Source organism: Carcharodon carcharias, chromosome 1, assembly GCF_017639515.1.
Source record: "Carcharodon carcharias isolate sCarCar2 chromosome 1, sCarCar2.pri, whole genome shotgun sequence".
Classification (NCBI taxonomy): domain Eukaryota; kingdom Metazoa; phylum Chordata; class Chondrichthyes; order Lamniformes; family Lamnidae; genus Carcharodon; species Carcharodon carcharias.
Genome location: NC_054467.1, coordinates 44,295,894 through 44,311,360, shown reverse-complemented (window position 1 = coordinate 44,311,360; position 15,467 = coordinate 44,295,894). Strand labels below are relative to the sequence as shown.

The 15,467-nt window shown below is 41.2% G+C and overlaps 1 long non-coding RNA gene across 1 annotated transcript; it reads right to left on the bottom strand.

Annotated features, from left to right (window-relative positions):
- Nucleotides 1-2,137: 2,137 nt before the first annotated feature.
- LOC121284883 lies at nucleotides 2,138-15,133 on the bottom strand. The gene is made up of 3 exons (XR_005944571.1): nucleotides 15,088-15,133; nucleotides 11,136-11,194; nucleotides 2,138-2,237 (listed from the first exon to the last, which is right to left on the bottom strand). It is a non-coding gene; the product is annotated as an uncharacterized LOC121284883 (long non-coding RNA).
- Between the last annotated feature and the right edge of the window lie 334 nt (nucleotides 15,134-15,467).

Sequence of the window (15,467 nt, the reverse complement as noted above, 5' to 3'; positions counted from 1 at the left end):
GGGTATCCAAACCTTTTGCAATATCAGCCAGGTAGCAAAGACACCTGCCTCTCACTCTCACCCTTTGGCTTGTCTATCCTGAAAAATGTGTTGCTTGTTGATATTAGCTGGTCCTCTTCTACTAGGCAGGTTTCACTTAAAGCTCCCTGTCAGTGCTGGGGTCAGGAACTGTGGGTGGATAGTAAAGGTGTGCAGTTCGGGATATAACCTGATATATGAAGGAGTTGGTAAGGTGAAAGAAACACCTGCATGTGAGATGATTACAGTGGCGATAGGTTGCGCTTGGCCTGCACTACTATCTCAATCTTACACATCTGTTATCAATGGCTTGACAAGCCTAGCTAACTGGAAACGTGGTCGACTGCAGCACTTTCTGTGTCTGGAACAATGTGCTTTACAGCTGTCCACACAGCTGCGATGCAATGTTTTCAGTACCAATGAGGGAAAACCATTTCCTCTGCTACATCCGTCAAGGCAGCTATTTTGTGCACTTGACAAAGGATGATTCGAACTAAGCGTACTCCCTCACATATGGACACCAGCCTGCATGCTACCCTCACCTGGTTTGACCGGCAATCCAATACAGTTACCAGGGTGTGGCCGCTGCCGTTTACAAGCAATTATGTGAAGCCACGGGTGAGAACCAAGTGAGCGTCAAGTATCATTAACATCAAAATGAATAACCTCACACTTCCCCACATTGTACTCCATCTGCCACCTTGTTGCCCAATCACTTCACCTGTCTTTATCTCTTTTCAGCCTCTTTTTTGTCTAAGTCATTAATATAGATTCTAAATAACTGAGGCACCAGATTTGATCCTTGCAGCACTGCACTAGTTACAGCCTGCCAACTTGAAAATTCCCCATTTACCCTTACTCTCTGCTTCTTGGCGTAAACCAATCCTCCATCTATGCTAATATATTACCCCACAACTCCATGAGCCCTTATCTTGTGACTTTTATATGGTACCTTATTGAATGCCTTTTGGAAAGTATACTACATCTCCTGCTTCCCCTTTATCTACCCTACTAGTCACATCGTCAAAAAACTCTGATAAATTTGTCAAACATGATTTTCCTTTCATAAAACCATGTTGACACTATCTGTTCATACTTTAATTTTATGAGTGCATTGTTATGACTTCCTTAATAATAGATTCCAACATTTTCCTGATGGCAGGTGCCTGGCCTCTTTTGCTGTCCCTTCTTTCTCAAATAGCAGCGTTACATTTAACTTCCAATCTGCTAGGGCCGATCTCAATTCTAGGGAATTTTGGAAAATCATTAGCAGTGCATCCGTTATCTCTGCAGCTATCTCTTTTGGAATCTTAAATCTTTCGAATCTTGAGTTTTCAGCTCTTGACGAGCTGTGTCAGCTTTTCAGAAGCCTTTGCTAATTTTCTAAAATGGAAAGTACAAGTTCTGCATCAACCCTGTCCTAACTCACAATTCCACTTCTCGCCTCTGCCCCCAACATCATGAGGATACAGAATGTCCTAGCAGATTGGAAGTTAAATGTAACGCTGCTATTTGAGAAAGAAGGGACAGCAAAACAGACCAGGCACCTACCATCAGGAAAATGCTGGAATCTATTATTAAGGAAGTCGTAACAATGCGCTTAGAAAATTAAAGCATGATAAGACAGTGTGTTCTCAAGCAATAAACAAACCATTTCCTTTTACTGATTTACACCAGGCTGGTCTATAATAATTTTTTTGCTTTTTGTAATGGTTCAGAAAAAGCTTCAGTTTAGAGGGTATCCTGAAGAGAATAATGAAGCTTCCAGAGAATTATATGGAAAAATAAGAGGGAGTTAGCATAGCTTAACGGAGGAAGGTAACATCTGGCAAACTTATTGAACTTATTTGAGGAGATAATTGACCTAATAGCTATATTGCCTATGGGTTATTCTGGATGTTAGGGTGTTTTCTGAAGTTTTTATCAAGAGAAACCTTACCCTGAAGTTTCCATCTATGAAGAGGTTGTCATTTATGCGAACTCCTGCCCTCGCAATGGGCTTGTCAATGGAATGACTGCACTAGTTAAGCAACTCAGAGGCAATTTAAAGGGTTGAGCAGCCTTTTAAACAACTGCTTTATCATTGTTTGAGCAGAGAAATTGACTTATCGTAAGTATTATCCACTTTAATAATGCAATTCACACCAGAATCTTGAGAATGAAGGGTTGCATGTATGGAGTGAAAGGACATCTTCCACAAAGTTGAATGGTACAGAAGCCTGTTGGGAGAAACCACATATCATAAAATGATTCCAGTTCAGAAGGAGGCTGTTCAGCCCGTTGTGTCCATGTTTCTGTCCAGATAATTGTCCAGTCCTCTTTTGAAAGCCACAATTTGAATCTGCCTCTACCACACCCTCAGGCAGTACATTCCAGAACTTAACAATTCACTGCACAAAAAAGATTTTTCCTCGTGTTGTCATTTCTTCTTTTGTAAATCACCTTCAGTCAATGTTCCCTGGCTGTCAATGCTTCCGCCAATGGAAACATTTTCTCCCCATCCACTCTGCCTAGACCCCTCAAGATTTTGAATACCTCTATGGAATCTCTTAATATCATCTCAGGGAGAACAGCCCCTGTTTTTGCAATCTATCCTCCACCCCATGAATGTTTCCTGTACCTTCTCGAATGCTTTCACACACTTAAATTAATCAAAGAACCAGAAAAGTTACAGCACAGAGAGAGGCCATTCAGCCCATCGTGTCTGCACTGGCCAAAAAAGAAAAAAGGGAAAAAAGACTAGCTGCCCATTGTAATCCCACCTTCCAGCATCCCAGTCTGTAGCCTTGCAGGTTATGGCACTTCAGGTGCAGATCTAGGTGCCTTTTAAATGAGTTGAGGGTTTCTGCCTCCACCATCAAACCAGGCAGTGAATTCCAGACACCCACTACCCTCTGGAGGAAGAAGTTTTGACTCATGTTCCCTCTAATCCTTCTACCAATCACCTTAAATATGTGCCCCCTGGTAATTGATTTCTCTGTTAGGGGGGAAACAGGGTATCCCTGTCTACTTTGTCTAGGCCCCTCAACCTTGTACACCTCAATCAGGTCACCCCTCAGCCTCCTCAGTTCCAAGGAAAACAACTCCAGCCTATCCAATCTTTCCTCATAGCTGCAAATCTCAAGCCCTGACAACATTCTTGTAAATCAAATGTTTACCTGTAACACAAACCACTACAAGTATTATCTTTGTAACTGTCTACACAATTTTGAGGGCATGGACCCAAGTCAGAAAGAAAAAGGCAGATCTGAATCAAACTGCCAAGGTAAGACTACAAAACAGTAGGAGGATATATAAAAACTGAAGAGATGTTCCAATTGCGATTGTCACAAAGTGTTCCCTTACATAAACTAACCCAATTCCCACTGTCCCATTCAAAACACGTATACACTTCAATTCAGTGCAGTCTTGTCAGGAAACAAAAATAAACACAAATAGCAACCTAGAACTGAGCTGGTGTCGGACTGAAATTTCAAAAAGGGCTTGTTACAGTAAAGTTTTGTATAGCAGTAACTTGAGGGGCCTCAGCTCAGATGAGCAGGAGTCCGAGCTTCAGCCACTGCGATGCATCAGGAAGGGGGAAAGTTGCCTGGGCACTTCCTTCCAGGAGGGACTCACACCCATTAGGCTAGGTCTTTCCGATTTGGCCCATGGTCAAGGATAGGTAGGTATGACTTTAAGTGAGACAGGCATGGGAACCCAGAAGCTAGCAATGGAGGAGCCTCAGCCCCTGCAGTCGTCCAACAAGCTTGAGGTTCTTGCAGGTTGTGTGGATGAGAACAGGGACTGCAGGGTGGATGAGCAAACTGGCCACAGCACTGTGGTGCAGGGGACCATTCAAGTGGGGGGGGGGGGTAGTAAAAAGGAATGTCACTATAGCAGAGGACAGTAGGGGATATATATACAGTTCTCTGCAGCTGAGAGCATGAGTCGGGAGGGCTGTATTGCCTGCCTGGTACAGGGTGAAAGGTATCTCCTCCAGTTTGGAGATGAACTTAGAGTGGGAGGGGAAGGATTCAGTTGTCGTGGCACACATGGGTACCAACAACAAAGAAAGCACTAAGGAAAAGTTGAGCTGAGGGAGTATGACCTGCTAAAGACTAAATTAAAAAGCTGAACCACAAAAGTAATAATATCTGGATTACTACCTAAACCACGAGTAAATTAGCATAGGAGAAATAAGATTAGAGAGTTGAATGCATGGCTCAAAGATTGCTATGGGAGAAATGGATTTCAATGCATGGGCCACTGGCACCAATGCTGGGGAAAAAGGAAGATGTACCATTGCGACAGCCTAAATCTGAACTGTGCTGGGACCAGTGTCCTCACAGGTCTTACTAGAGCTGTAGAAAGGGCTTTATACTAAATTGTTGGGGGATGGTTCAAATGAGAGAGATTTGGAAAGTTAAAGAGGAAAGATAAGGCAATAGTGTAGGGTAGCAATAAGAGTAATGGTAACCAGAGTGTAACAAAAAGGGACAGAGTGTACAAACATAATAATGCACCAGCAGCAGATATAGGCAGAGTTGAAAAAAATGGCTTTAAACTAACAGAGGGGGTATGGGGTTCAGGTGAAGGGTAATTTAGAATCCAAAGATGAAAGTTGAGGCAATAGAAAGGTATACCAATTTGGACAAAGACGCTGAGTGGTTAAGGAAGGGACAGAGAGTTTAATGATAATAGTGCATCGGAGAGTAGGGGAAAATGCAAGAAAAAACAGTTTTTTAAAAATTGAGTCATTTTATTTGAATGCATGGAGCATTGCAATAAGACAGATGAATGAATGGCACAAATAGAGATAAATGGCTTAGATCTAATCGTTATCACAGAGACATGGTTTCAAGGTGACCAAGGCTGGAGAAAAAAATTCCAGGGTGCACAACATTTCAAAAAGACAGGCAGAATAGAAAAGGAGTAGTCCTGATAATAGTGCATTAGCGACAAAGGATCTTGGTTTAGAAAATCAAGAAGTAGAAACAGAATGGGTAGAGATTAGGAATAGTTGCATCTTCCTGTTCCATTCAGCTTTTCTTTTCCCACACCAATATACTTTTCTATTGCCTTAACTTTTATCTTTGGATTTCTAAATCTCCCTTCAGTATGTGTGGAAATTAAAAATAGCAATGGTTAGAAAACACTGATGGGTGCAGTTTATAGGCTTCCTGATAACAGTTATGCCATTGGACCGAACATTAAACAAGAAATTAATGGAGTCTGTAACAAAGGCAATGTAATAGTTAGGGGAACTTTAATCTTCTTCTGGCTGGTCCAATCAAATTTGCAAAGGTAGTCTGGAAGAACCTAGAATGGTTGTAGAATGCTTTTGTGACAGTTTCCTGGAGCAATATGTTGTGGAACCAACTTGGGATAATGCTATTTTAGATCTAGTATTGTGCAGTGGGGTACAATGTAATGTCATAGTAAAAGATCCTCTGGGAAATAGTGATCATAATAAAATTGAATTCCACATTAAATTTGGAAACAGCATACTCCAATCACAAACAATAATCCTAAGCTTAAACAAAGTCAATTGCAGGGGTATGAAAGAAGAGTTGGTTTAAGGTTGATTGGGTAGACTAAAAGGTATGGCAGTAAATAAACAGTGAAAAGCATCTAAAGAAATAATTCAAAATCTTCAACAAAAATACATTCCTTTGAAAAACAAAAACTCGGTGGGAAAGATCCATCTGTGGCTTACTAAGGAGGTGAAGGATAGAATTAGATTTAAAAAGGAGTCTTATAATGTTGCAAAGAACAGTAGTAAGTCTGAAGATTGGGAGTCTTTTAGAAACAGAAAAGGGCCACCAATAAGTTGATAAAAAGGGAAAAAAAAGAATATGAGTGTAAACTAGACAGTAAAATAAAAACAGATTATAAGAATTTTTACAAGTATATAAAAAGGAAGAGAGTAGCTGAAATAAAGGTTGCTCCTTTAGAAGCAGGACTGGGGTAATTATCATGGGGAACAAGAACATAGCAGATATTGAACAAATATTTTGTGTCTTTTTCACAGTAGAAGGCACAAGTTACATACCAGAAATAGAGCTAATAAAAGTGGGGAAGTTAAGGCAATTAATGTCAGCAGAGAAAAAGTACTTCAGAAACTCAAGGGACTAAAATCTGACAAATCCCCAGGGTGTGATGGCTTACATCCTTGAGTTCTAAAAGAGATAGCTGCAGAGATAGTGGATGCGCTGTCCACAATTTTCCAAAGTTCTTTAGATCCTGGAATGATCCCAGCAGATTAAAAGTTAGCAAATGTAACACTGCTATTCAAGAAAGGAGGGAAAGAGAAAACAGGGAGCCATAGGCAAATTAGCCTGTCATCAGTCATCAGGAAACTACTGGAACCTATTATTAAGGAAGACTTAACAACGCACTTAGAAAGCACAGGACGATTAGAACAAGTCCACATGGTTTTACGAAAAGAAATCTGTTTGACAAATTTATTAGTTTTTTGAGGATGTAGCTGGTAGGATAGATAATGGGGAGCCAGTAGATGTAGTATGTGGAGAGAGAAAGAAGAGAGAATAAGATAAATGGGGCATTTTCAATTTGGCAGGCTGTGAGTAGTGAATGCCCCAAGCATCAGCGCTAGAGCCTCTACTATTTACTATCTATATTAATAACTTAAATGAAAAGACGGAGAGTAATGTATCTAAGGTTACTGACAATACAAAGCTATGTGGGAATGCAAGCTGTGAGGAGAACACAAAGATGATGTAAAGTGATATAGTCAGGTCAAATAAATGGCAACAATATGGCAGATGGAGTATAGTGTGGGGAAGTGTGAGGTTATTCACTTTGGTCGTAAGAGAGAAAAAAACAGAATTTTTTTTTAAAAACATCAAACTTGTAAAAGTTGATGTTCAGCAGGGCTTTGGTGTACTTGTACAAAGAACATAAAAAGCTGCCATGCAGGTACAGCAAGCAATTAGGGGAACAAGTGGCAATTGGTTGTTATTGCAAGGGGATTGGAGTACAAAAATAAAGAAATCATGCTACAATTATACGGGACTTTGATGAGACCACATCTGTGTACAATTTTGGTCTCGATATTTAAGGAAGGATATACTTGCATTGAAGGCAGTACAGGGAACGTTCACTAATTTGGCTTCTGGGATGAGAGGGTTGACCCATGATAAGAGGCTGAGCAAATTGGGTCAATATTCTCTGGATGAGAGTAATCTCATTGAAAAATACCAGATTATGAAGGAGCTTGCAATGGTAGATTCTGACACATCCCCTAGCTGGGGAATCTAGAACACAGGGGCACAGCCTCATGATAAGGAACCAATCCTTTATTTTTATTATTTCATGGGATGTGGACGTTACTGGAAAGGCCAGCATTTGTTGCCCATCCTCATTGCCCTTGCTAGGCCATTTCAGAGATCAGTTAAGAGGCAACCACATTGTGGTAGGTCTGGAGTCACACCTAGGCCAGACTGGGTAAGATGCTCCAGATTTCCCTTCCAAATGGACATCAGCGATGTGAGAATAGATTTAATTTTTTAGTATTTTGGGGAATATTGTGTTATTCTGTAAAGAAGGCTATGTGTGTGTTTGTGTATGTGGATTTAATTTCTGCTGACAGCTGTTTTTTTAAAATTCTTCACACAATCCTTGGATTACTGATGTATACTGGGCATTACTAGATTTTAAGTTTCTAAATTTACAGATATGATTGGACATATTTACCTCTTGGGCTCTTGGCCAGAGCCACAATGGATTGTTTGTGTTTTTTTTAAACAGGGATGATGATTTTCAGCTCCAAGTGAACCCAGCAGTTTTGAGAATTAAAACACAGCAAAAAGACTTTACCTTTCAGAGACTGGGCCTTAACCATTCAGGCCTTTTGTTACCATTTGTTATCTTTCAAGGCAAAGTGTTTGACTATGGGAGACATGGAAATCACCTCTAAACTGATGGCAAACGCTTTTGTCTCTGATGCAAACCCACCATTTAAAACCCCCAAGCCTGAGTATAATCGTTTCTGAAATTGGAATTGATAAATAACTGGACATGCGTTACTATTTAAAGCATTCAAAGGGAAATTTACCCGACATTTAAGGGAATAAACAAATTCTAATTTTTCCAAAAAAAATGCTAATGGACAAACAGTCTGGATCATTTCTCGGTATCAAAAATATTTTTTCAAAGTTGTTTTTTGGAAGAATAATTGAATAATAAATAAATTGGACACTAACAAAACCTGTCAGCCCAACAGCGCTGCTATTTGAATTTGGGATAATTCTAATATAAAATAAGTCAGGTCCAATCTAGTGCTTGTCCAACCTTTTTGCTTGTGAGGGTCCCATTTTAACATTTTTGGGAAGAAAAGGAAACAGCCTCAGAGGATTGGAAATCTGCCCTTGTTTTTGCCTGCCACAAAGAGACAATGTCATGCCATGGTCCATCCCAGGCCTGATGCCCATCTGTCAGGCCGTGAAGAGACCTTCCTCCCGCCACATGCTGTCTCAGGGCCCTGCCACATCTGCCTCGCAGGCCGGCCCTTGGACAAGCCTGATCCAGTGGGTTACTTTTGAGAAAATAAATTGTTGTTTAAGTGAAAGAACAAACAGGCAAAGTGCCTGAAATCAAGTGGGAGTAATTAATTTCTGTTTTAAAGATATTATGAAAACATATTATTGGACTATAAAGTTTCTCCAGAGCTCCTGAAAGAGATACAATGGTGTGGGAATCTGCGGATTGCCACGGTCTCAGAATGATACTCATGGGTTAATATAGTATAATCTGTCTAATGCTTGCAAGCACCAATTGACCATGACTAACTTGAGAAAGAATGCAACAAGCAAGATAATTCCTTTGTTTACACCATACTATAAAGGCTGGGAGCTTCCAGTCGAATTCAGACTTCACCTATGGACTGGGTTCGCGACCAGTGCCAAGGAACATGAGGATATCTCTCGATCACCTGTCGCCACGGGGTCCCCCATGGGCAGAAGGACATGAGGTTATTGCTTGTAGTTGTGTAAATGTAATAAAGTAACATTTATAATCAGTTGCCTCCTTTGATTCCACTAATATCTGTTAGATCCAAACAAAGCGTTATACTATATAATGTTACATTTGGTGTAGTCGGCAGGATCTGAGCGATATGTGGAAGAAAAAGTCAGATTCTAGTGTCCCTGAAAGTGATAGAATATGTCAGGTGCCAGGATGGACTGCCTCAGATCATTTTGGTATAGTAGCGAACTTGTTAGCTAAAGCTATGAGAATATGTTATTGGACTGTAAGTGTCTCCAGACAACCTGAACAAGATAAGATGGTAGCTATTGCATGTGTAAAATGGTATGAGGAAGTGAGAGAGACAGAGAGAGAGAGAGTGAAGCAATTTGTCCAGGAGATGTGCAGGCAGCTTCACAAGCCAAGGCAGGCACCCTGGACTGATGTGACAGAGGCAGGTAACTATTTGTGAGAGATGGTGGTCCAAATAGGGATTTATACTGCAAACTTTCAGGGACCAGGTCATGAGCCATTTATAGCTGGTATGTGAAATTGATTAATGTGACATGGTTCTCCACATTTAAAAGGCGCTTTGTTGGCTTTGTTAGGTCCAGCACAAGGACAACCAGTGGGAACTGTGGTAATGTTGTTAGGACAGTTAAGGGGTGTCGAAGAAGGGCGAGCCAGAGCCACAGTCACAAATTGTGGAGACAGGAAACCGAGGGGAGATAAAAATGGGAATGGTGATATTAGGAAGAATATAACCAGGCGAGCGATGTTTACAGCTCTCTTGAAGTCAGGGGTACCTAAAGAAGAAATAGATGGTATCCTGACTATGTTTGCATTATGGAAGAAACAGTGTGGGGGTAAAAGGGAGCCAAGTGCGCCTCTGGTGCGGGAAGCTGTGTCTGACCTAGAGAAACCAGATAAGTCACACGATAAAGGCAATCAGGGAGAGCCACCAAAGCAAGGTATGGATGAATGGTATGCTGTGATTGATTTGACCAATGCATTCTTCTCCATTTGCTTGGATGAAGAATCCCAGAATCAGTTTGCCTTCACATGGGATGGTAGGCAATATACTTATCAGAGACTGCCCCAGGATTATCTACATCGTCCAACTCTGTGTCATGGGTTGTTAGCACGTGATTTGGAAAGTTGTAACCTCTCCCCAGGAATTAGCATCACCCACTATATGGATGATATCCGAGGACCAACTGAAGAGATAGTTGGGGAAGCTTTGGCTACATTGGTGCAACATATGAGAAAAAGAGGATAAAGGAGGAGGAGGAGAAAGCACTTCAGAAAAAGCAGGAAATCAAAGCTGAAATATTAAAGCCTGTTCCACAAGAGAAAACCAGTCATAAAGAAGAGCTGCAGATAAAGGTAGATTCAAGCACCATGCAGTGGCACCAACAATTGCAGGATATTTGTGACCAATGTGCAGCATCGATTAATGATCTTAACAACGGCAAGGATTCCAAAGGTGGAGTGCCACCCCAGGAGGACATTCTGAATGCAGAGCGAGCCTTGCTGCAAATGCGAGAACTGATGGCTGAGATACATGAGAAAATTGCTGCTGCAGCTGCCAAGATAAAGAGGATAAAGGAGGGACTGGCAGTACATATTTACAGTGACTCGTGGGCAGTAACCAATGGAATGGCAGTCTGGGATGCCAAACTGAAAGGATAATCAGTGAGTGATACATGGAAAACCCCTTTGGGGAAAAGATTGTGGGCTCAGATATGGGAAGCAGCTGATAAACAGTTATATGTAAATCATGTGGACACCCACATGAAAAATACCACATTCACCATGAACAATGCAAATGTTGATGAGATGACAAGAGTTTGAGTAATTGAAGTTAAAGAAGAGGAAGTTAAGCAGTTTGCACAATGGGCTCATCAGAAATCCAGACACCTAGGGGTCGCAGGAACCCGACAATGGGCATTTAACCGAGGAATCCAAGTTACACATGATACCTCACAAATGGTAGTGCTGAATGCCCAACATGCCAGAATGTGAAACAATTCCCACTACAGAAGAAACACTTAGGACAGGTTAAAAAGGGGGGTGGGACAAGGGCAAATCTTGTAAATTGATTATACAGGGCCCTTACCCCTTTAGCAACGATATCAGTATGTACTTACAATGGTAGATACGTACTCAGGTCATATGGTCACCCATCCCACTGTGAAAGCAAACCAAGCTGTAACGATAAAAGGGTTAGATTATCTTGTGCAGATATATGGTGTCCCTAATGAGATACAATCAGATAATGGCTCACACTTTGTTGGACAAGAAGTCGGGCAATGGGCAATGGACAATGGGATTTTGTGGGTGAATCATATATCACATTATCCACAGGCCTCAGGATTATTTGAATGAATGAATGAATGGGCTATTGAAGCAACAAATCAAATTGCTCAGCCCCAACCACTCTAAAGGGATGGTTGAAAGTTTTAGCTCAAGCAGAATACAATCTTAACAATCGGCCTAGGCCTGGGGGTATTCCTATTGAATGGATGATGGGGCGGAACCGAATCCCTCGCCAACAACTAAAGTCCACTGAACAAAATGTATGTAAAGGTGGAAAAGTATGGGTGCATTACCCTAATAAGAAACTGGTACAAGCAGAAGTGTTGGTACAAGGAGAAGTGTTGGCACATGGGGAAGGTAATACCTATTGGGTGTTACTTGAGAGTGAAGATATACCAAACTTTTTAAATACTGATAAACTGAGGAAAAGAAACTGAAATGGTAAATAAGAGCAGTTATTACATTATGTCATTACAGGTGAAGGCAACGTGGTTACTTCTGTTATACCTCTGACGGATGGACATGGGACCTTATTTTTGTTCTAACACATTGCAATTTGATGGAATTGTATGAGATAGCCTAACAGAATGAATTGAAACTTACTCTATATACCGGACATTATAATGCATGAATGAAGCTGTTAAATTTGACTAATACTAATTTGCCTATAAACCCAGATCTGAAACATACGGAATGTAATGATACTGCATGCAATGTAACATTTACAATTCTAAATGGAACTCGTAAAGATATATGGTGTAAATTTATTACATTACCACATTTATTTGGAGCTAAGTTTTGGCTCTCTATTCTATGGAACATGGTTGGATGAATATAATAAGACCCATGTTGGGGAGGATTGTGAGTATTGTCCTGAAGGATTGGTATGTCCTTATAACACCCCCATGTTTGAGCCAAATACCATGTGAGCTTTGGGAGGAACATGTAAATGGAGGAAGTTACCTGTAAATAATACACAAATCAGGGATTAGTTCATATTACGGATGAATTACATACCTTAACTACCCATCATTGGTGGGACATTTTCAGCGGATGGTCTCCCAAAGCCTCTATGATCCTTACCTTAATTATGCATCCAGTTGTGATTTTACTAATCATATTCTGTATTGCATTTTTGGTTTTAATTGATATTGCTATGTAAATTATATACATTGTATCATAAGGTAATGGCTATTGAGCAATTAATTTGTGCGTATACTCGTTTGCTTGATAACCCCTGAATATCAGGGGGTGGAATGTGGGAATCTGCAGATTGCCACGGTCTCAGAATGATACTCATGGGTTAATATAGTATAATCTGTCTAATGCTTGCAAGCACCAAAAGGCCATGACTAACTCAAGAAAGAATGTAGCAAACAAGATAATTCCTTTGGTTACGCTATACTATAAAGGCTGGGAGCTTCTGGTCGAATTCGGACTTCACCTATGGACTGGGTTCGTGACCGGTGCCAAGGAACATGAGGATATCTCTCGATCAGCTGTCGCCACGATTGCTTGTAGTTGTGTAAATGTAATAAAGCAACATTTATAATCAGTTGTCTCCTTTGATTCCACTAATATCTGTTAGATCCGAACAAAGCATTACGCTGTATAACGCAACAAATAGTAATTAAGGAGGTGCCCCACTTAGAATAAGAGATAGAGTTAGAGTTACTTTGGTTCTGTCTTCACAAAGGAGGACACAAATAACAGCCCAGAAAGGTTGGGGAACACATAGTTTAGTGAGACGGAGGAGCTGAATGAAATCAGTATTAGTAGGGAAGTGGTGTTGAGGAAATTGATGGGATTGAAGGCCGATAAATCCCCAGGGCCTGATTACCTACATCCCAGAGTACTGAAGGAAGTGACCCTAGAAATAGTAGATGCATTGATTGTCATCTTCCGAGATTCTATAGACTCTGGAACAATTCCTACTGATTGGAGGGTAGGCAATGTAAGCCCACTATTTAAAAAGGGAGGTAGAGAGAAAACAGGTAATTATAGACCAGTCAGCCTGATGTCGGTAGTGGGGAAAATTCTAGAGTCCATTTTAAAAGATTTAATAGCTGAGTACTTGGAAAACAGTGGCAGAATCGGACAGAGTCAGCATGGATTATGAAAGCCAAATCAAACTTGACAAATTTACTGGAACTTTTCAAGGATGTAACTAGTAGAGTTAATGAGGGGGAGCCAGCGGATGTGGTTTATTTGAACTTTCAGAAAGTCCCACATAAGAGATTAGCGTGTAAAATTAAAGCACATGGGATTGGGGGTAGTGTATTAAGATGGATAGAAAACTGGTTGGCAGACAGGAAACAAAGAGTAGGAATAAACAGGTCTTTTTCTGAAAGGCAGGCAGTGACCAGTGGGGTACCACAGGGATCGTTGCTGGGACCCCAGCTATTCACAATATATATTAATGATTTAGATGAGGGAACTAAATGTAATATCTCCAAATTTGCAGATGACACAAAGCTGTGGGGTAGGGTGAGCTGTGAGGAGGATGCAGAGATGCTTCAGTGTGATTTGGACAAGCTGAGTGAGTGGGCAAATGCATGGCAGATGCAGTATAATGTGGATAAATGTGAGGTTATCTACTTTGGTAGCAAAAACAGGAAAGCAGATTATTATCTGAATGGCTATAAATTGAAAGAGGGGAATGTGCAACGAGACCTGGGTGTCCTCGTACACCAGTTGCTGAAGGTAAGCATGCAAGTGCAGCAGGCGGTAAAGAAGGTAAATGGTATGTTGGCCTTCATAGCGAGAGGATTCGAGTATAGGAGCAGGGATGTCTTGCTGCAATTATACAGAGCCTTGGTGAGACCCTGAAATATTGTGTGCAGTTTTGGGCTCCTTACCTGAGGAAGGATGTTCTTGCTATAGAGGGAGTGCAGCAAAGGTTTACCAGGCTGACTCTTGGGATGGCGGGACTGACATATGAGGAGAGATTGAGTCGGTTAGGATTATATCCGCTGGAGTTCAGAAGAATGAGGGGGGATCTCATAGAAACCTATAAAATTCTAAAAGGACTAGACAGGGTTGATGCAGGAAGGATGTTCCCAATGGTGGGGGAGTCCAGAACCAGGGGTCACAGTCTGAAGGTAGGGGGTGGACCATTTAGGACAGAGATGAGGAGAAATTTCTTCACCCCAAGAGAAGTGAGCCTGTGGAATTCACTACCACAAAAAGTAGTTGAGGCCAAAACATTGTATGTTTTCAAGAAGGATTAGATATAGCTCTTGGGGCGAAAGGGATCAAAGGATATGGGGAGAAAGCGGGAGCAGGTTATTGAGTTGGATGATCAGCCATGATCTTAATGAATGGCGGAGCAGGCTTGAAGGGCTGAATGGCCTACTCCTGCTCCTATCTTGTATGTATGTTTCTATGTATGTTTCCACCTCGGGGATTCGCGGCCTAGTTCCAGGGAGCAGAGTCGGAGGGCGGAGTTCCAGAGAGGTGAGTATAAAAACCTTACGTCGGGGATTCGCGGCCTAGTTCCAGGGAGCAGAGTCGGAGGACGGAGTTCCAGAGAGGTGAGTATAAAAACCTTACCTCAGGGATTCATGGCCTAGTTTGAGGGAGCAGAGTCGGAGGGCGGAGTTCCAGAGAGGTGAGTATAAAAACCTTACGCCGGGGATTCGCGGCCTAGTTCCAGGGAGCAGAGTTGGAGGGCGGAGTCCCAGAGAGGTTAGTATAAAAACCTTCCCTTGGGGATTCATGGCCTAGTTCCAGGGAGCAGAGTTGGAGGGCGGAGTCCCAGAGAGGTTAGTATAAAAACCTTACCTCGGGGATTCATGGCCTAGTTCCAGGGAGCAGAGTTGGAGGGCGGAGTTCCAGAGAGATGAGTATAAAAAACTTACCTCAGGTCTTTTAAAAACAAAATTAAAAGTGGCATCACAGTAAATCTGTTATCTGATTGGCTGGTAGAGATTCTACACTAAATTTGAAACTAAAACTTTGTTAAACTAATTAAACCAAATAAATTAATCACTTAATTAATAAGTAGAGGGTATCTAGACCAGAATCAGGTGATTACTGTTCTTAGAATTTAGCATTTATAGTAGAAATCTAATCCTAGGGAATGTATAGTTAATAAGGCAATAATAATAGGCAGTTATTAGATTTAAATTAATTTACTAAATAGTTCTAGAAATGGCAGTTGC